Genomic DNA, 446 nt, shown 5'->3' with positions numbered 1-446 from the left:
TATGTTCCTCTGAAGTATTCTATAATCAGAGCTCAGCACCGCCCCACTGCCTGCCTTCCCGCCTCTATTGCTATGGTTACAGCCAATGGCAGCGCTGGATTGTGAAGCCAGTTTTACCAGCTCTGCACAACAAGAGTGTTGAAAGTACTCCTCTCTCTATCTGAAGGGCTACTACTGGAGCACTTTCTTTATTAACAAATGCTGGTGTTTATGACAGGTGCTGAATTAGTAAGTTCTGAAAAAGACTGTAGGGGTCACCTGTTCTCTTAGGGGGTGAAGAAGCAGTTCAGTCTCCATGCCTCAGGTCTGCCCTGGACTGCGGTTGAAACAAGACCCAGTTAAATTAAGCCCTGCAACCAGAAATCATTGGGGGGTCAGTGAGGCTGCTTGTTGTGGTAGTAACTGCTGGTTGTTAACTCTGTCTTTTGCAGCTTGGAAACTGGTGC

Source organism: Acipenser ruthenus, chromosome 30 (genome assembly GCF_902713425.1).
Source record: "Acipenser ruthenus chromosome 30, fAciRut3.2 maternal haplotype, whole genome shotgun sequence".
Taxonomy (NCBI): Eukaryota; Metazoa; Chordata; class Actinopteri; order Acipenseriformes; family Acipenseridae; genus Acipenser; species Acipenser ruthenus.
This window is presented reverse-complemented; position numbering follows the sequence as displayed.